At 44.9% G+C, this 21531-nt stretch overlaps 1 protein-coding gene across 3 annotated transcripts in view; it reads right to left on the bottom strand.

The window, feature by feature from the left end:
* The window catches only part of LOC135906127 (NADH dehydrogenase [ubiquinone] 1 alpha subcomplex assembly factor 2), a 51668-nt gene that overhangs the window by 5330 nt on the left and 24807 nt on the right, over positions 1-21531 (bottom strand). The gene's annotated exons all lie outside the window — the stretch shown is intronic.

The following is a 21531-nucleotide window of genomic DNA, read 5'->3' as shown; positions in this document are numbered from 1 at the left end:
TAAAGTTTTGGCTGATGCCGAAATGCAGGTGTCCCTCATTCAAACCAAAATAAACTCTTTAAAGCAGTGAAACACAACACTCGGGCGTCGTGCGCGGGCTGAGAGTATTTCAGAACAGTTTAGGTTGACTTACAAGCTGTTGAGAGAGAATCTCAATTGTGACAGAATTTGGGCCATCACACCACTGAGCTTGCAATCAGTTGATAGAAATAGCTCATATTCGAAAATATTTGCTTCTATATGCATCTCCTTTTTATTCGTATGTGAGAATGTCTGACTCCATTGCGATGTTTTTCGAAGACACTTTATTTGCTGTGCATTTTACTAACCCCTGCCTTCTATTCTCTTCTTGAATAACATAAACACTACTCCTTAGTATTCAAATTGGATTAGGTCGCTTTCTTTATTTTTTTCATGTGCTTACTAGGGAGTGACAGCATCAGGCGATATGTTTTCAGCCCGTCCTGACATAAAACATAGTTCTGCATCACTCAAAGAAATTTGCAATGGCACTCAGGGAAAACCTGGAAAACTCAGGGAATTTGGATATGTCAACTTGGTAGACACCCTGCACTTCGATCTCGCAGCCAATGGACCAAGGTGTCCTTCACAACACGAGGACGATTTACTGCCACCACCTGCTCAAGCGCATGCTCCTTTGCTACAACGGCAAGGAGTACTCCATCGACCTCCTCGGGGCCATATGTCTTATTTTGTATACATGGAAGCAAGTGGAACCCACTTTGATCATGCGGTGTTTTGAACACGCTGACTTCTCGAAGGAAAGCACCGTCAATGCTGATGCTGACTATTTATGTGCACTTGATGAAGAAGCCGAGTATTGCGACCGCATCAATGCACTCTGCGCAGAGGATAGCGAATCCGGTGCAGTCGGCTTTGCCAAGTATCTGAACTTTGAAAATGATCAACAAACGTGCTACTCAGACTTGGAGAGTGAAGCTACCACTGATGCGACCATGTGCAATGACATCGATGACGACGACGCTAACGAGCACTCCCGAGCACCCGCTCTAGGGTAAGTTATCGGATCGCTAAACGTTATCCACAGTTTTATAGAGTGCCATGGTGAAAATTCTCAAATACCGCACGTAGTTGGCCAACTAGAAAACATGACCCTTGGAGCCTCAAACTACAGGACGCAGCAAACCAGCATCTCTGATTACTTTAAGTAATCCAAAGATCGCCGAATAGAGGTAGCGCATTCCTGCAGCGAAATTTTTTGCCTGGGTCGCGTTTTTTTTGTGTGGTCAGTTAATTCGAAAACCCGCTTAATTTGAAGATTTTTTGCAGTCCCGATGACTTCGAATTAATGAGGTTTTACTGTATATAATAGGATATGAAAGAAATGCATGCATGACCTGATATGGATGACAGGCCATAAAAGTCATCGATTTCCTGTCAGGTCATCAACGGAATCTCGTGCTTGTCATGGCATGTATGTCATGACATAAATGGTATGAATGACATGATGCTGTCATGTTCGTTTAACTTGATATATATCTGAATATGAATGACATAACATGCGTGCATGACCTGACATACATGTCATCATGTGTGTCATGACATGAATGCCTTGATTTGCATAATGTGACATTAATGACAAGGCATACATGATCATGTCGTCATTCTTGTCATGTCATGCACACGTCTTACTGCACATATCCTGTTACATATCCAGCTAAAGACATAACCATGACGCCATAGCCTCATGAGATGCATTTTTCGTTCATGTCATGGATATCCTGGCACATATCTTGGGCGTGTTCAGATAAGCAATGACTAAAGGGGCTCCCGACTATCTTGACTTTTCAGCGGAATGTTTATATGAGCGGGAAAATGTTTCTGTGGAAAGGAATCAACCTTCGTTTTGTGAAACTTAGGATGGATTTTTTGACAAATTCTTATTTCACTAAAGGTAAAAAAAATGACATTTTAATGACATACAGATTTTACAAATTTGAAAACCTGTCACACTAAAATTAACACATTGTACCCAGCCAAATCCTTTGTAGTTAATCTATACCGCAAGTGCTACTGTTTCACGGCAAGTTAAATTTACGTCAGCCACAGTGTGCTCTTGAAAAATTGCTGAACTTTGGTTTTTGAGCTACTGCCTCTGACTAGCTCTAAAATCAGGGGTTGTCTTGGGCCATTTCAGCTAAGACAACGAAGCTGGAAAATACTTCTGACAAATCTTCAAAAGCTCTCTCGCAAATTAAAAAAAGAAGTATGCAACTACAGTGCATATTTATTTTGTTATAAGTTCCTCAAATTTCAAAAATAGTGGAAATTGGCACATTTAAAAATTTTTTTTTTAAATTGTCATTGCCGATCTTCATGAGAACCTTACAGAATATCCACTCAGGACTGGTAAATCTAATATTGCAAAAACACGTTGCATTATTTCATTTTAAGTGAGAAAATTGAGCCTATTTAAAGACCCATGCAAGGTCATCCCAACAATGTCTTGTTTTAATAATAAAATAAATATCACACTCATTGAATGCTGAACTCATTCTTTTTGTTGTAGTGAAGAAGAGTGACTCAGATTGTGGCTTTCTTGCCTGTTTTTAGCCATGAAATGAGTTGAACTTGAGTGTTCAGGGCTCCTGAATATGTATTACTACTACAGTACATTTAGGTAGCAAGCATGCGAGAGTGCAGACAGCAAGTTTTTTAAGATTAATCGGAGAACCAATTTCTGGCATTGATCTTGTGAGGTCTCACACGTGCTCTTGAGAGACAGGAACGATGACACACTAGTGCAAGCAATCACAACAGCATTTACTGCACCTTACATACACTAGTGCCTGCTAGCCAATTTACTATCCACAGAACATGCCGATGGGCACGTGACAAATCAAGGAAGTCCGATTCACCTTGACTGGATAGTGAGCAAATATGTTCGCTCCCATGCTGAACACCAATGCCTAATCGGTCACGTATGGTCACACAAGCGATGGCGCGTCCGAACGATCGTGCTCATCTATTCCGGTGTTGTGCTCCTAAGCCTTTCTCGGGAATGTCCAACAAAGTGTGGGCACACGTGCAGAGCGTCCGTGTTGCTCACCGACCCCAAGTCAGAGGAAGAGCCTACTCCCTGTCGTGCCCGAGTAACCTCGCCGTTACGTGGTGTTAGCAGCACAACACTTGCACCATCTCTTGTAATATGCTGCAACCACGTCGATTGCCACTGATGCTTAGCTACAAGGAGAAGCCAGATTACAGGAGACGCAAGAGCCATGTGGGGGAAAACAACATCAGGGGACGCGTGAGAGTCAAGCATCCCCACAACCTCTAATTACATCTGCTAAAATGCTCCCTATGTACATTAACGATGCACCAGCCTAGAGGGAAATACTATGACGCCACTGCAGTGGATGAGCCAGCTGGCATGCTCAGATGAGGACAGTCGCAAAATGGGTCCCGAATGTTTTCCACTTTCACTTAACTTTCTTAAATTAGCCATAAAAATTTTTCCACATTGCGGGACTGCGACCGCTTTACCAACAGACACATTTTTTTTTTTACACAAGAAATTTTAGCTGAGACAAGGTGCGAAAATCTTGTTATCAAGTTGCAAAATGTCGCAAACTTTAAAAGCGCGTGGTAAAAAAAACACAGTTTTTTATATGCTAATTCTCTACTCCACATCTATACCACCTCTCACATAAAATTACGGCAATTTGAACTTTTAGCATGGTGCAGAAAAAGCACCCAATGTTCTTTAGAAGACAGGGTATAAAAAAATTTAGGGTTTTAAAACCAATTTTGATGGTAGCTTAAGAATTAAGATGCAACTCTAAGTATTTTACGAGCTTGTATAAATTGGGTCTGACAATATGGCTTCTCTGGACAGGACTGCAATATTCGAGAGTGTAGCCTTAGGTGATCCCAGCAACATAAATAAAGACTACATTTTAGCTTAAGATCAACAAGAAAACAATGATGCTTGTCATTCGAGCATTCGTGAGAGCATTTTTCGGCACATCAAATGAGACACACTGCCATAGCACTACGATAAGAAAGCCAACATGGAACTGCACCCTGCTTTGCAACATCTGCCATGACTATGTACATGCTTGCTTGGCTCAGAAAAATCAAGGCACAATTGAGGATTATGCTCCAATTTAGACATGAGCGATGGAGCAGTCGCCCATTTTAAGAATTGCTTCCAACTGCACGAGTTGCAGCGCAGTGAGCCTAAGACAACCAAGTGGCTTTTCACGGCTACAGGGTACGGAGAAAAATGCCTGCGACCGTGTCAGTGGTCTTGTCAAACACCAAGCCACACTACATAGCTTGTGATCGCCAGCCACAGAGGTAATTCAGTGGGCAAATGATTTTGTGAACATTGTAGCTGGTAAACTTAAAAACTATTTCTTACAGCACATAACGAGCCTTGAGAGAATGGAAGAATGAAGAGCGGAAAGGTGCCAGGTTGGTGCAAGGAATTCAGATGACCCCCAAGTGGAAGAACGTAAAATCTGACCGAAGAAATTCCTCGTACCTAACGTGGTCCGCAATCGTAGAATGGAAGAAGCTGTGAATCTGCAGTTTGCAAAACATGTTTGCCCAGCTGATTATTGCTGGTTATGAATAATGCCAACTCTTTCAGCAATCCTAAACATGAACCTGTGGTTCTTGCAATTTAATATGACTTCCTCACACACTCCCTTTCAACCCATGTCGCAAATGATAAATTAGCCAACCTCTATGAGCCTCGTGATAGCTTCTAAATAATTCTGTATTACGATAAAGCTTGGTCTGTCTGTCCATTACTGTAATGTAGTACAGCCACCGTGACGTTTGTTGCTTTATAAACAAATTCAGGATAAAAACGCCATTGACCATGATAATTACATACACCTTTTAACAGCGAAGCGGATCAAATTCCTAGTCTACATTAAATACTTTTATTATTAATAGAATATAGCAACACATTTTTGCAGGAAGTTTATCAAGACATAGTCCTCAAGTAATTTTACAGAAGTTGGAAATTTCTTTATTTTATATATATAAAAAAGGTGCAAACCTTACTTTCTTTACTCCCTTTTTCTAATTTGCCATCCAATTTCAAGCTAAAGCAAGAAGTTGGTGAACACACTATTTTGTAAACGGTGTAGCACTTGGCAAACAACAGAGCAAAGAAAACTTCAAATTGTACCCTTAATCCAAGGCGCCTTTAAAATATGTGCAAGTAAGCCTCCATGTTTTTTGCATATTGTCAGGAGAAAGTTAATTAAATTATGTTTGCCTTAATTCACATTGAGGGGTGGTATAGATGTGGAGTAAAAGAGCTAACATGTAGAAAACTGTCTTCTACATACCACATGCTTTAAAATTTGCAATGTATTGCAACTCGATAATGAGATTTTTGCACCTTGTCTCAGTTAAGATTTTTTGTTTGTGAAAAAGAAATGTGCTCTGGACTAGTGTGCACACTTCCGCGGTGAGGAAGGATTTTTATGCCTAATATGAATATTTAAATGAAAATTAAAAATATTTGGCACCCGTTTTGCAGCTGTCCTCATTTGAACATACCCAGCTGATTCATCTACTACAGTGGTGTCATCGTGCTTTCCTGCTAGGCTGGTCCATTGTTCATGTACACGACGAGCATTTCAGAGAACGAATGTAATTATAGATCAATGCCAGAAATAGGTTCCTCCGACTAGTCTTAAAAAACTTGCTGTACGCACTTCCATGTACTCGCCACCTTAATGCACTGTAGTAGAAATACAGATGCAGGAGCCCTGAAAACTCAAGCTCGGCTCATTTTATGGCTAAAAGGAGGAAGAAAGACAGAATCCGAGTTGCTCTTCTTTACTACAACAAGAGGAATGAGTTCGGAATTTAATACGAGTGTGATTTTTATTTTATTATTAGAATGAGACACATCAGTGGGATGACCATCTTATTATAGGGTCAATTTTCTCACTTATAGTAATGCAATGTTTTTGCAGTACTATATTTAGCAGTCCTGGATGAGTATATTCTATGAAAGTTTCATAAAAGTCAGCCATGATTAACATTTTGCGAAAATTTGTAAAATTTAGCAGTACATACTTGTAGCTGGCCTTGTTGATGCATATTCACTAAATATGATGGAGCACAAATTGAAACACTGGCATTGGAAGAGGACAGTGTCTGTCCAGTCCTCTTTCTTCATCCATGTTCCAGATTAAACTTCTATATTTGTACTGAACTTCCAAAATCTTCCAATTCTTGCTATTTTTGCAATTCTGGCATTTTTGGGATTTTATAACAAAGTAAATACGTGGTGCAGTTGCACACTTCTTTTTCTTGGTTTGCGAGAAATCTTTTGAAGATTTGTCAGAAATATTCTTCAGCTTTATCGCCATAGCTAAAATGATCCCAAAAGCCCCTTGAATTTGGGATCAGTCAGACGCAGTTGCTCAAAAACCAAAGTTTGGCAATTTTTCAAAAACTAATGGTGCGTGACATAAATTTACCTTCCCGTGAGCCAATAGTAGTTGTGGTTTAGATTTACTGAAAAAAATTTGTTGGGGAACAATGTGTTAATTTCAGACTGATAGGCCTTTAAATCTGTCAAATCCGCAAGTAATAAAACACTCTTTTCCATGTTTAGTGAAATAAGTATTTTTTTCATCAAATCTGTGCTACATTTTTCAGAACGAAGGTTGACTACTTTCTACAGAGACATTTTCCCACCTCCATATAAATACTTCGCTGCAAACTAAAAATAGTCGGGACCCGCCTTAGTCTGTACTCATCTGAAAATACCTTCTTGTTAGAAAATGGAACCGACATGAATGACAGTCACGTCATGACATAAATGACAAGCCATGCATGTTATGACATAAATGAGATGAGAATTATAGATTTAATGACATGACATGCATGCAAGACATTATGATGACATGTCATGCCATGTATGTCATAATATGATTGGCACAAATGCCATGGTCTGTATGTCAAGCCATGACATGATTCCCATGAATGTATAAAAACTAATGAATGTGATGACATGCACGACATAACATTACCATGACAAGAACTATGTCGACCCAGAAGACCAAGTTGTCTACTAATTTGAGGGAGATGACTACATGCTCGTGTTTGTGGTGCTGTGATTTGTTGCTTTGTCATTCTAGTTTTGTAACCTGACCTTCGCCTCTGATTTTTGCATGCCATCTGTGCTCGAGACAGGCGACACACATAAGATCTTGGCAGCAGAACACCGGGTGGTGGTTGAGTCCGCTCAAACAGCGATAGCAAACCAGCTCTCTAAGGACATTGATTTCGGAGCGCCGGATGGCAACACGCCACCTCCTCATTCCTCCCAAAGCTCGTACCAGACTTTCACAGCCCTTTTCCTCGGTACCTCTTTCCTGGTGCACATAGTATTCAAGTATGACAACAATGCATTGAATTCCGCTATGGCAGCGTAATCACGGCTGGCCAAGACGAGAAGCTGCACCAAGCCGCTAATGCGAATGGCTATAAAAGTACACAAGCTTTCATTTGTGCTGTAGTAATGACGATAAGTCACCAGTTTGTCTTCTAAATGATACCACATGCTGTCATCACTGAGCATTTATTTTCTGCATTTCTTACACATCTTGGCACCTCCATGCCACTCGTTTACAGTCAAACCCCGTTACAACGAACACCACATTAACGAACATTTCAGATTAACGAACTTTCAAGAAATCCCATGCCGACTGCTTATAGTTTCAATGTAAAAATATTTCACTACTACGAACTTCAGAATAACGAACATTTCAGAATAACGATCGTTATTTAATTTCCGTGTCATCTTAACAACACCTCAGTACTACGAACTCATATCCCGAAATGCGAGGATTCTTAGATTTCAGTGTATACGTCACGGCAGTCGGAGCTCTAAGCTAGCAGACGACGCAGCGCGAAGAGCGGGCGCCTTGAAACTTGCTTCCCGCAAAAACCTGAGATGGCGCGAGAGGAGAAAAATGCGGGCGGGGACTTTTTTTTTTTTCCTTCTCCGTTGCGGAGGCAACGACGCACCAGGTTTTGAGAGTGGAAAGGCGGGAGCATGGGCTCGTAAAACCTGAGACGGTGCGGCAGAAGGAAAAAAAAAGTTGTAGTTAACGCTGAAGTGGGCCTTTTCTCTTTTTCCTGTTGCGGAGCCAACGCCGCATCACGTTTTTCTTGCTTGTTTTCTCAGTTGTTCGCGCGCTGTCACCCGTATCAGGCCTGTCCATCTTGTTTTTCTTCTGTTGTGTTAGAAGTGCGTGCCGGCGTTCGCGTTGCCATGAGCTCAACAACTCTAACCACGGCGAAGAAGCGAAAACAGTTTTCTTTGAGCGAGAAAGTAAACATTCTTCGCGAGATAGAAGACGGGAAGAAGCAATCCGAAGTGGCTAAAGAACGTGGAGTGGCGCGGTCGACGATCGCCACGATGCTCAAAGATAAAGAGAAAATCTTGAAGCACCAGCAAGAATCTCAGCTTGCCCCATCAAGGAAGCGACTGCGGCTCGGCGATTACCAGAATATTGACGCAGCAGTGCTAACTTGGTTTAAAGACGTGAGAGCACAGAATGTGCCCGTGTCAGGCCCAATGCTGCAGGAGAAGGCGCGGCAGTTCGCTGCAATTCTTGAGGTCACCTAGGGTGCCTCGATGCGCGCGCCCCCGCTTAGGGTGAGGACATCTGCGTCGTCTGCTACGGCGGCCGCCATTCTCGCTCCCACTGCATGCTCGTTCTCGCGGAGAACGGACTCCTCCGCTTTCCGGCTCCCTATCTCACGCTCGGCAGCGACTGGGGCTAACCCCCTTTCTCCCGCGCTGTTATGCGGAGGGCGTTAAAAGGCTGAATGGGCATTTTTCTTCGTGAACGGAGGCGCGGTAAACAGGATTGCATGGGAAACCTCACTGATGTCCCAATGCAAGTGAGTGAATTTGATCGGTAAGAAAATTCAGCCGACGCGGTCAATGCAACAACGTCTTGGTTCTGCACGCTTTGAAGAAACAGCATCAGCAACGGTAATAAAATATAAAGTCCCCTTTTCGTCTGGTAACAGCCAGATGAATACAAAAGCTGTTACCCAAGCAAACATGAAATCATTTATTCAGTGCTTATGAAAACACACAAAGTTAGAGATTTGTGTTTAATGGGAACGTGAACACTGAACATTATTGCACTTTTTAAAAGTTGACATTTATGTTAAATAGACCGTAATTGATAAAATAGTTGTGATCACTATATATATAGATGCAGACTTCAGACTTTGAAGGAAAAGGCTCGCAGAACTGCAGATTCCAGCTTGCTTACGCAAGGCTGACCCCTGCACAAGTCTTGCTTCCGTGGCCACTAGGATGAGTGCTCGGAATTTGTCGGAGATGAATTCGGAGCCTCACTCTGGCATATGCAGCAGTCAGCATTTTGCTTATTCGTTCTTTGTGAGCCATGCATGTGTTCACTGAGGGTTTGTCTATGCCTTCGAGATAGGCTATCAGAGAACGAAGTGGCGACTTCATGGTGAAAAATTTGCCTGTGCACCATGAGTTGACAGCGGTGAAATGTTCCTCGTAGTTTTTTAAAGTTTTCATGACATCAGCGCTTGGATATACGAGGTTTTGCCCATCCCTGACGTATTCCTTGAGTGCAGTCAGGGAAGCATACTGATCGTCAGGCTTGCCAAGGAGAGCAGCCTTGCACTGCGGACAAGTTATAGATTTCAAAATAAAACCGCCAAGGTAAAACAAGATGCGGCACTCGGTTGACGTGAGCTCTTCAATGAACAGAATTTCCGTGTCGTTGATTTCATCGACTTCGCTTTCTGCACATTCCTTCTTGCTATGTGCAAGCAGATCGACAAGGTATTCGCGGTCGTCAAGTTCGTAGCTTGTTGATCTCGGAGTGTGAAGAAAGTGGCTGACGCTGACGAGTCGGAGTGCACACTTCAAGTCATACGCAGTGGGCACTGGCTTCATGAGCCGCACCACAGAAAAAAGGTTTTCTAGGCAGTCTTGCAACAGCCTGCTCGTGAGGAGGAATTCATACCCTTCACTGCCAAGAAGCACTTCTTGAAGGCGAAGGACAGCCGTTGTCGCAATTAGGACCCCTGCTTGCGATGGCTTCCACTGAGATCCAGTGCCCATTTTCAGTTCTCTGATGGTGTCTGTTGCCGTGCGTAGTGTGTCCAAGGCGGCATGATATTTAGTAATGTTCCTGCGGCTTAGCGCCATGGTGGGATGACGCGATGACATGAGGGCATACCACCTAGAAACGAGGTCCATAAACCACGCTGTTGTTTCGGCCTCTGGCTCAATCACTCCTTCTTTTATTAGGAACCGAATAGCTGGTGGGGCTTCACGGAAGAGCTGGACAGCGACTCCTACTTTCATTTTGGTGAAGTGCCCACAACTAATGTGGGTTTCTGACAAATTTGGTGCTACCTTAAGTTCGTTGGCTGCGTCATAATCCAAGACGGCCTGTACATGCTCCAATTTCACCTTCGAGGCCGTCAGTCCGTTCCTGCTTACTGTAGTATCACTGAGTGTGAAAACTTTTGAGCTTAGAAGCTGTCCTTTCAGGTTCTTAAGGACATGTGCCGGGTCCGAGATGAAAAAAAGTTCCTTCCCTTTTAAGGTTGGGTGAGGTATTGAGCACGAAGTTGTCGAATGGCGGTGGCTCGAAAAGCCAAATTCTCCCCACATAGCGCGGTTTGCTGCACCCATGTCACATGTGATAACACGGACTCTTAGAGAAATCTGGCTGCATATCTGCACTATTTCCAGGACATATGCCTTGAGTACAGAGCCGTCCACGTGCCTACCAGTGAATTCATAGGCTATCACTTGCTTCCATCTCTGGTTTACCCCACCTAGCATAAACACCAAAGCATGATTGGCTGGCTCTTCAGGCTTTGAGGGCAACGTCGTTCCTCCCAGAAGCACGTCTTCGCCACGGTCGAGTTCAAATCCGGGTGCTATCTCCATTTCATCTAAAAAGAGAACGCAGTCTTTCTCCACGTCCTCCATTCCCTCTGCTTTCGACCTCATGACGTCGATCACTTCATGCAGGATACCTGGCAGAAACTTCAGGCCCTGAATTCTTCTTGCTAACGTTCTGCTGGATGGAAGAGGGTAGCCAATCTTTCTGAGTGTTTCATACCCGGTGGTTCCACAAGCAAATTTAATTTTTAGACCTTGCTTTACTGTTTGCGCTGACCACGAATTACCATGATTGTTGTTCCGAGAAAGAGCACGAATTTGGTCTTCATTTAAAAACTTCGTATTTCGTGAGAAATTAGTTGCCTCTTTCTGCAGCTTGCGTACCTGCATCTGTAGTTTTTTGACAGTGTTCTTAGATTCGTTATGATGTTGTCTAAGCTTATTATTGGCTGCTGTGAGATCTGCAATCTTCTTCCTAAGCTCAGCTGCCTCAGAATCGAGGGGTTGGGTCGCAGTAACTATTGCAGTTTCTTGAAGCCGTGCATCCCTGGGGGTCGAAGTAAGTTGCCCATTAGCATTGTTGGTTTCCGTAGCCGCCAATCTCTCATTTATCTCCCCGTCTGACGAAGAATCTGCGGGAGAAAATTCCTGCGTAGTTGAGGGAAGAACGTTTCTCACTTCTCGTGAAGAATTGTGTGCGGCTGCGTCGTCACTGAATAATGCAGGCACGTGTGCATTTCGTTCCCTTGGTGGCCTTCGCTCTTTAGGAAGTTCTGGAAACAGATAAATAAGAAAAAATGCCCATTACATATATTTAAGATTGTGTTAACTAAAAGCAGAATAGAAGGCGCGCCAGAAAATTTAATATGTATGCGCATGAATCGTTTCCTCACATAACTTTTTCAAATGTAGATAATGAGCCGATAAGCAACGTGGTAACAAATACCAGGGTCAGGAGGCATCTCACCTTTGAATGGGAACACCGTTGGTACAGCATTAGGCTTGAGCTTCTTCCACCCATCCGCGCGGTTCTGTTCGAAGCTGCTGGCTTCGAAATGAGCCTGCAGATGAATTTGATATTGAAATTAGCGGCGCATTTCCGGCTCGATAATGAAAACAATGAAGGCAGCACGCAAGAGAACACAGTAGTCCAAATATCAGTCGAATTACTCGAATGAGAGCCTCAATCTGCACATAACATATCCTGTCTATCTCATTCACTGACTTAATCCGCCATCGCAGAACGAAGCGTCGGGTTAACAGGCCAAAGAACAAATTAGTCGAAATATCAGGCGAATTACTCGAATGAGCGCCTCAATCTGCACATAACAACGATCTCTGTTAATCTCATTTACTGACATAATGCGGCGTCGTAGGACGAAGCGTCCGGTTAATAGGCAGCGGAAGCTACCCAACGCCGCACACATGTCAAAAACAACTTCAGAAATCGTGAGTGAATTAATCAAAATTGGTTCCTGGACCATCCATTTGCACAGTAATTGCCACAGCTTATGTGCCCTTGCTTGTCCTCATGCTCTGTGCCTTGATGCAATGTTTGGGCCCAGACCGCAATTCGCTGGCAAGCGCCTAGTAAAGGCAATTACCTTTGAATGAAAAGAAGCGGCGAAAGCACGCGTGGTACGTATTCCCCAGCGGACACGTGTCGTGCAATTTCGGATGCGAACAAGCAAGCGGCAGACAATGGCCTGTACCGCGCTGTAGTGAAACTCATTTACTTTGTTTTAGTGTTTCACGCAGCTTTTTTAAGCCGAGCAAGAAGAATATTGAACGACACTTAGCTGCCCAAACGCAACAAAATACAAATAAATCGCAATAAAAACAGCACTGAACCAACATGTGGCACTTACGCTGCAGACACACGAGGAGTTCGTCGGTTGCCACTTGTCACGCTTGACTCGCACCAGCCACAGAAGCCGCCTTTTTGGGTCCCTTGGAAAATGGAACATCCTCCAACCATTTCTCGAATGGTTGGAGCACTGAGGAACACAACATCCAGGCATTCTACGCCGATGAAAGCCGCGCGAACGCAGCAGCGTTTCGAGGACGCCCGCACAGCAGCGCGGCGAAGTCGACGCGGGCAACGCAATGGCGGAGGGAGCGCGCGAAAACAGGTTTAGGCGGCGCCGGCTGGTTCAAAGGGTGACCTCACCCTAAGCGGGGGCGCGCGCATCGAGGCACCCTAAGGTCACCGGCTTCGAAGCGTCTTCTGGCTGGCTCCACCGTTTTCGCCAACGAAACGGCGTAACCTGGCAGTCTGTGTCCGGCGAGGAGAAGGCAGCAGATGAAGCAGCAGCAGCCACGTGGAGGGAGGAAAGCTTCCACGAAATGGTCAAGTCTTACGCAGCAGCTGATGTTTTTAATGCAGACGAGACGGCCTGCTTTTATCAGCTGCTCCCAGACAAGACAATGCATTTTAAAGGAGAACAATGCAGAGGCAGCAAAAAGTCGAAGCTTCGCGTCACCATGCTGTATTGCTGCAATGCAGATGGCACTGAAAAGTTGAAGCCTCTGGTGATCGGGAGGTTTTCGAAGCCGCGCTGCATGAAAAACGTAGTGTCGCTGCCGTGCCAGTATAGGGCGAATCAGCGTGCCTGGATGACCCGCGAGCTCTTTTCCGAGTGGCTGCTGACGGTAAACGAGAAGATGAGGAAGGAGGGGCGGCACATTTTGATGATTGTGGACAATTGCTCGGCGCACATTGTCAACATACGCCTCACGAATGTGCGGCTCGAGTATCTGCCGCCGAACTGCACATCAGTACTTCAGCCACTGGACCAAGGAATAATAAGGAGCGTGAAGTCGCACTTCCGGAAGCGCCTTGTTCAGCGGCTGCTCATCAACCTGCGCCTGCAGCACTCGACAGCCATCAACGTCCGACAGGCTGCGGAAATGCTGACAGGCGCATGGTGGAGCGTCACGTCCACCACCATCCAAAACTGCTGGAAGAAGGCCGGCCTGACTATCACAGATGGCCAACCACAAACCGATGAACCAGCAGCGGAGGACAGTTCGAGCGAGGTTTGGAGCGAGGTGGCCGAGCAGCTAGCCGTCGATCCTTCAGTCACATTTGACGACTATGTCCAGTGTGACGACGCGACGTGGACCTCAGCGGAGCTTACCACTGATGACATCCTGCAGAGCGTCAATGGTACGGCGACTCAAGATGAGGAATGCAGCGACGACATGGACGATGACGTTGCGGCAGCACCCGAAGACCGCGACGAGTTCGTGTCTGCCGCAGATGCGTTGGACTACTTGCGAAAACTCCGCATATTTATAGGCAAAAGCGGCACAGCGACCGAAGGCGTGCATAAGAATGCGGACGGTCTGGAGTCGTTCGTGCTGCAGAGCCTGTGCTGCGCCCGTCAGAAGACGATCACGGACTATTTCAAATAAATGTGCCTTGTCTAAGATCACGTGTGCATTGTGTGAGAAATGAGTTGAAGGAGGTACCGTTTCAAAGGTAGGATGTTTACGTTACTGAAATGCTATTGTTACGGCTAATTTTTGGGCTTTCACTATAACGATCTTTCAGAATAACGAACATTTTCCCGCGGTCCCCTGAAGTTCGTTATACCGAAATTTCACTGTACATCAATATGATCATTCGTAGAAATGAAGCAATTGTCATTACTGCTGTCTTGCTGCTGTCGTCAAACACATGCATTCTCGCATTAATTCTAGTTCACTGTACTCGCATCACACACACATATAATGGATTTACACAAGCACATTGATCAACCTGGTAACGCTTTGCGAAATACCAGATGATGCTACACAGCCAGCTGCCGCCTGCAACATGCTTCGCATAACGACGATTTCCACAGTGCGTGAGATCAGCAAAATTTTTTTCTAAAAATTTATCTCGCCAAATGTAATCATGATGTGAATGATTATTCACATCATTATGCTGACTCTAACTACAGCCACTCTTGGACGACTGCTAACTTCTCATTGTGCATTAACTAAGCAGGACCATGTAGGCCGCATGTGCACGAGCCACGAAGGAAAGAACTTGACTCTTTGGGATTCGTTTCGAGACTGGTTTATTGTGCAGTAAGCGACTAGAGTGGGGAAAGCAAAGTGGGAAGAGAGAAGTATAAATAATAAGAAGCGTGAGACAGGCACTAAAAGAGGGTGCAGTGGCTACTGTTGGGTTGGCAACATGGAGGCGTGGTGGAAGAGGCAGTCGGGAGCCGGAGCCAGACGGACGGATGCCGTCAGCTAAGTTCTATTTCTATTTTTATTTCTAATCGCAGCGGCGGCAAATCTAAATGGGGATAGGGCCAGCATAGTAACGTAGGTTGCAGAGAATTGGAGCACTGCGAAGCCAGGAGAACAGGGCGATAAAGTAGGTCGTGGCCAACACATAACAATTAGGGCTAAAGGGTTAATAGTTAGGACTAAAAGTGTGCTTTTTTTTTGTGTGTGTGTGTGTTGTCTTTCTTTCTTTTTTTTTCCCCTTTGGTTATTGATTTGGTTATTTTACTAGCTCCCTTTATTCTTCTAGAGATTCCCAGTGGTCTTTACTATAGTTATTTTTTCCCTCGTTTTCACACTGTTAAATAACAGTAGGACAAGAGATTCCATGGGACGGCCGGCTAGAAAAGCCAAAGAGGAAGGTGGAGACCTCGTCCAGTGTGAGAGGTGTGAACGATGGTGTTATTTGGATGAAACGACATTCAAAACCGTGGCGGAGGCGGAAGGGAACGGCTTCGTGTGCAGGCTGTGTCAGATGATTGGGAATTTGGAGAAGCAACTAAAGAATGAAATGGCGAGGACAAAGGAGGAACTCGAGAAAGAAAAAACGAAACGCGCAGAGTTTGAGGAAAGGGTCGAGAGGGAGTGGGCCTCAAGAATGGAGGCTGCAGAACGGAAATGGAGTGAGGAGCGAGAGAAAAGGCAGCAATTGGAAAAACAATTGAAAGAGATGAGAGCGAGAGAAGCGGAGAGGGAGACACAGCAGGAACGGAAGGAAAAGGTAGCAGGAGGATCATCCAGTGGAGCAGAATCGGGGGCGGTCACGTTAACGTGGGGACCGCGGGCGACACAGGTGCAGAGGGATGAGACGACAGGAGGCAGAGAAGGCGAGGAGGCAGGGAAGACCCAGCCGACAGAGACAGGAGGGAGGCAAGATTTGCTTGAAGACCGAAAGGTCTGGGTCGTTGGAAGCTCCAACGTATCGCGAATACAAACAGCACTCCTCAGAACAGTGCAGTATGACAGACGAGTGAAGGTCGAGTGTATGCCGGGGGCTCGATTCGAAGCTGTGGCGGAGAGAGCCAAAAGCAAACTGAAGGAAAACAGTGAGGGAAGAAACCTAGTAATTTTGCATGCTGGGGTGAATGACGTCCTACAGAATAGGGGGCGAATGCTGGGCAGGCAGATTCAAGAGGGAGTCGCAAAATTAAGGGCGACCTCTGAGGCGGTGCACATTGCCCTGTGTACTGTCCCAGAGATCAGGGGACAGGGCCCTTTCATTGAAGAGCAGGTAGTGGCGGCAAATGTAGTGATTAGGGAGTTGGGGCGAGCCCTGAAGTGTGATGTGGTGGAGGTGAACCGAATGATTGGAGGGAAAAACTTCCCCCCTTTCGGCCCGGATGGCATCCACTACACTACACCAGCGGGATGGCAGGTAGGAACGAGGGTGGGTCGTAGGGCTCAGGCTTTTTTGCAGGCGCGCAGGGCGACCCTGCAAGCCAAAACGTAAACAATGAAGGACAGGGGAAGGGGGGCAGGACAGGAGCACGGAGGAGGAAGAGGAAGAAGGCAGTAAATGTAGGGTTCATCAACATGCAGGGGGGAAGAAATCGCATTAAGTGGGACGAAATAGCAGAACAGTTACAAACGGAACATTTTCAGGTATATGGAGTTGCCGAAACCCATTTAAGAGATGAGGAGGAGCCACCATTCATTGCGGGATACACCTGGGTTGGTTGCAACAGAAAAGGGGAAGAACGCAGAGGAGGAGGCCTTGGGGCGCTAGTGAAGGGACAGGACTGGGAAAGAGTAAGAGAGAGCTGCAGTGAGCACATGTGGCTCAAGGGCACCGTAGGGAAAGTTGAGACAATCCTGGGAGTTGTGTATCTGAAAACGGGGAATGGGTCTAAAGAGGAGAATGCAGAACATTTCAAATGTATGGCCAAGGACATCAGGGAGGTAGCTATGAAACGGGAGATAATCATCCTAGGGGACATGAATGCACATTTGGAATACTTTGACGGGGCGACAGATGCAACAGGGCAGATGTTAGCAGATTTTTGTGAGGCTCATGATTTTGTGATAGTTAATACTGAAATTAAATGTGATGGGAAAATAACATGGGAAAGAAATAACACCCACTCGACAATCGACTACTGCCTAATGTCCCACAAGCTGTATGAACGGTTGGGATGTATGGAAATTGATGAGGAAGGTACAAAAAGCCTGGGGAGTGATCACAAACGAATCAAAATCAGTTTTGGAAGGACAGTACCACTGGTAGAAACTAAAGAAAGGAAAGGTATGAGCAAATTGAATGACAGGCAGCTACAAGAAGTGGCGAAAAACATTGAAAGCATGGTATCCAAGCAACCACAAAGGGCATGGACATACGACGAGTTAATAGGTATTTTTAAACGAGAGCTGGAGAAGGGACAGATTAGGAAACTAGGAAGTAAGCAGGGTAAATATAAACCGAAAAGCTGGTGGGACCGAGAAGTTAAGGAAGCTGTAGAGCAACGCAAAGATGCGTGCAGAAAACACAGAGCAGCGAAGAAAAGGGGAGCCACACCAGAAGAGGTGGAGACTAAATGGGAGGAATACCTTGCAATGAAAAGAGAAGCAATGGCATTAATTCAAGCCAAGATAGCAAAAGTTGGGGTACAGTGGATGTTAGAGATACGAAAAAAAGACAGGAATGCCTCTAAGAAATTTTGGGAACACATTAGGCAACAGAATAAGAAGACAGAGGTGGTTCAGCACTCACTGACCACGCCAGATGGAACAAAGGTAGAGGGAGAGGAAGCTCAGGAATATATTAGGTTAACAATAGAGGCAGCATTTGCAGAGCCAGTGGGTAACGAAATGGAAAATAATGACAACAGCAGGACAGAATTAGAGGAGGAGTACAGAAGGATGACAAGTAAGGAATGGGACAGAATTGAACACAAGGTCCCAGTGGGAACAGCGACAGGACCTGACGGCATACCTATGAAATTGATAAGCATATTAGGCCAGAAAAGTAAACTAAAATTACGACAACTTATTGAACAAATAGTAGTAGGGGGAGAGGTTCCACAGGACTGGAAATCAAGCAGAATGTTATTAGTTTACAAAGGTAAGGGAAGCAAGGACAACATTAAATCCTACAGGCCAATAACTATCACATCAGTCATATACAGAGTAGCAATGCAGATGGCGAAGGAGAGAATGGAGGAATGGGCAGAACGAGAAGAAATCTTGGGAGAACTGCAGAATGGATTTAGAAGGAACAGAAGGCTAGATGATAATTTATTTGTTATAACACAGTGCATAGAGATAGCGACAGCCAGGCAGAAACCACTATGGATAGCCTTTTTAGACATTAGAGGAGCTTATGATAATGTAAACCGAGAAAAGTTATGGAGCCAGTTGAGGGAATATGGTCTAGAGAGAAAGATGATAGAGTTTCTACAACAAGTTTATACAGATAATGAGGTAGAGATAACATGGGAGGAGGAAACTACAAAGCCAGCTAAAATAAGAAGCGGTCTCAGACAGGGCTGTCCATTGTCACCTCTGCTTTTTATGATCTACATGAGCCAAATGGAAAAGAGACTAGAACAGAGCACAATAGGAACCGACATAAGCTATATGCTGGAAGGGCAGAAGGTAGTTCAAGTACTAGCAGGACTGATGTATGCAGATGATATAGTACTGCTTGCTAACACCCGAGAAGGACTACAGGAACTAATGAGCATATGTGGAGAGGAGGGAGAAAAATTGGGACTCCAATTCAGTAGAGAGAAGTCTGGGGTAATAGTATACAATGCAGAAAGGGGGGAACCATTGGAAATACAAAGCACTAAGATTGATCATGTTCAAAAATACAAGTATTTGGGCATATGGCTAAACGAGGGCAAAAAGTACTTGGAAGAACAGGAAAAAACTATGATTGAAAAAGTGAAAAGGAACTCGGCTGTAATGAAACACAAGGCACTTTGGAACTATAATAGGTACGAGGTGGTTAGGGGCGTATGGAAAGGGGTTATGGTACCTGGCCTCATTTCGGAAATTCAGTACTGTGCATGAAATCGGAAGTTCAGGCATGCATGGAAACGAGACAGAGAAGTGTAGGCAGGTTGGCCTTAGGAGCACACGGGAACACCCCTAATGAGGGAGTGCAGGGGGACATGGGATGGACGTCATTTGAAGGTAGAGAGGCAATAAGTAAAATAAAATTTGAACAGAGACTCTCAGCACTGGAGGAAAAAAGGTGGGCAGGAAAAGTGTACAAATATCTGTACATGAAAAGTTTGAACACAAAGTGGACACTCCGAACGAGGAAGCTGAGGAATAGATACCTACAGCCGAGGGAGGGGATCCAAAGTGGTTCTAGTGTGGGAAAGGAGGTGAAGGAGACGGAAAGAAAAATGTGGGAAGAAAGAATGCTCGGAAAGCCATCGCTATCAATGTATAGGTCACAAAAACAGGAGATTAAGAGAGAGCTCTTATTTGATAACTCGCGGGGCAGCTCACTATTATTCGAGGCTAGGACGGGGGTTTTGAGGACGAAAACATACAGGGATAAATTTGAAGACGTGGACCTTCGGTGCGCAGCTTGCGGAGCCGAAATGGAGACCACTGAACATATAGTGCTGAGATGTACAGCCCTTCGCCCGACCCTGGCAGAGGGAACAGAGGCAGATATGGAAGGGGCATTAGGTTTTCCCGGGGAACGAGGGCAAATAGACGAGAAAAGAGTGGCAGTAACGAAGGGGAGGCTAGAGGATTGGTGGAGGAAGTCAAGGGATAGATAATAACATAAATCGGGGACAAAATGTTTCCTCTACTGTTTTAGATAGTTATCTTGGGGGGGGAGTAAAAACTAAGTTGAAAAAAAAGAGGATATAAAGATAGGAAAAAAAGAATAATAATAAAATAGGAGGGGGGAGCAAAAGGCTAGGTGGCGCCAGCCGCCGCCCGTTACAAAGGGTATAGCCGCCATCCATCCATCCATCCATCCAACCCTTGTTTGAACGGTTTGGTCAGGCGTCCCCCTCGGCACTCACTGTGACCACATGGCACATTCTCTCTCTCTTCTTCGTAGTAGCATCTTTGCGATCTAATGTGTGTCTCGCTGTCCTCAACGGTCTCAACACATGGTTTTGTGGAAAACATTTCTAAGAGGCAGTATTAGCTCAAGTTCAATTGCAATTTCACTAACATACAAAACCATGTTGTTGCTTTGCTTAACAGCCCACCAATGTGCCAAGCGGGGAGCAACTGTGGCAGCAAACCCCAAGTCTTGTGTTTGTGCACACCATTTTCTCCACCACCTTGAATGGCACTATGTTTAATCATCCACACAAATGCCCAAAGACAGAGGGACAGCCACTGCCCTAGCTCAGTTGGTGCCTACCGGTGGTCAGTTGCTTTTTCTTCCACTTTCATTTCTCTTCACTTTCATTAAGAACATGAAATTCATCAGAAATTTAACTGTCATATAAGTATGTTACAACTAAAAAACTCATCAACCCTAAGCTTTCCTTGATTCTAAATGGTAGGAGCAATACTTGGGGCTCAAGAAAAAATTTGCAGCCAGGATTAGAGGCATATAAAATCTCCATTAGTATTTAAGGCATGGTATAAAACACACCTAATTATTGCTTTTGTGTGTCTTGTTGCATATGACTACACTGAGCTCTCTTTTGATTTTCATCTTACTGGCTGCAGTACATTATTTCTTATGAAGAAACTTTAGGTTAAGGCCAACTATGTGTTCTGTTACGACTGCAAGCCAGGGTAACGGAACTGCTGACAGGCCAAGCATTCCAGTGGGAGGGCGCGTCAACTCTGTGAAGCGGTCAAGAGCCTCTGTTCATACAACTATGGGTTTGCTGAGCGGCTTTTAAGTGGTGATGTTCATCTGAAACAGCAATCGCCGCAAGCAGCCAAAGCTGACCATCACGGAGAGCCAGTAATTACTGCAAGAAGCCAATGTCTGATGACTTCCATAGGAACAGTGTTGACCTGTTTCCCGATTGCCTTGCAATTGCATTGAAGGCAGGTGTGAAGGTGAGCCATAATGGGTGGATTTGTGTGAAAATATGCAACCATATAAGTGGAGCGTGGCACAAAGTTCAACACTCTGATTGGGTCATCATATTTCCTTGCCTAGGGAAGAGAGATGGTATTTATGCAGACATCTTGTGCGTTTAGGGTGTGCTACAACATGTAGTGTGCTTCGATTCAGTCATGTGGACTGCTTAGACATAATGGATTTAGTGTGCTTCCAAAATGATGGAGCTGTGCGCTGTAATGCCAGCTGTAAATGTAATTAAACCCGTTTCTCAACTTCTGAACTCCTGAACTCATCTCACCACCAA

This window comes from Dermacentor albipictus, chromosome 9 (genome assembly GCF_038994185.2).
Source record: "Dermacentor albipictus isolate Rhodes 1998 colony chromosome 9, USDA_Dalb.pri_finalv2, whole genome shotgun sequence".
Lineage (NCBI taxonomy): Eukaryota > Metazoa > Arthropoda > Arachnida > Ixodida > Ixodidae > Dermacentor > Dermacentor albipictus.
Note: the sequence above shows the minus strand (reverse complement) of the source record. Positions and strands in the feature narration are given on the sequence as shown.